Below are 793 nucleotides of genomic sequence, written 5' to 3' on the forward strand. Positions count from 1 at the left end.
TTATTCTCAGCCCACAGAGAACAGGTTACATTCATTTAAGAAATGGTGTGTGTATTAAGATGTTCTATTCGTGAAGTTATTCACCAACTGTTTCAGTGAAAAATGGTTCTGCTTGGAGGGTGGCACAGACATTAGGTGAGGGTAAGAATTTGGTTCATTAGTTGTGATAACTTGGAAAAGCATTTATCTCAGAGAAAGAGTAACTTATAAAGTCCTCTTCTTCAAACTTGATTCAAGAGTTACAAACATCAAGCAAAGCATTCAGTCTCACTCTTTGTTGTTCTCTTACAAGCAACCCCCTAGTTAATCATCTATGTTTCTTTTGGGTATATAAATACTTTTGAAATATATAAGCTGTTCTGAAAACCATAGTATAGTGTAAAGACATGAAATAAACAATACTACTAATAGAGAGGCTGAGATCTCAGGACCCTTATGTTGTACATAGCCAGACACTGTCACAAACAAACAAGCTGACAGTGTATATAGATTGTACAATGTTGGACCTATTTCTCCAATTACCAAATTAGAGAGACCATTGGATGACAGTCAACAAATTTCTAATTCCTCATATTTTTGGATTTCAATCGATTAGGATATGTTGGTAATATTAATTTTCATATTAAGAAAAGGTAATTGTCACTTCTTGTTGTTTTTGTTGTAAGAGATGGAATTAGAGTTGTGTGGATTTGTTGAAAGATTAGTTTCTTGCTTCTTCTAAGGTATAGTTTTGCTCCTTATGTTGATGTTTTCCATCTGTTATCCTTTGTAGAGCTGGATTTGTGGAAAGATA

Source organism: Mastomys coucha, unplaced genomic scaffold (genome assembly GCF_008632895.1).
Source record: "Mastomys coucha isolate ucsf_1 unplaced genomic scaffold, UCSF_Mcou_1 pScaffold22, whole genome shotgun sequence".
Taxonomy (NCBI): domain Eukaryota; kingdom Metazoa; phylum Chordata; class Mammalia; order Rodentia; family Muridae; genus Mastomys; species Mastomys coucha.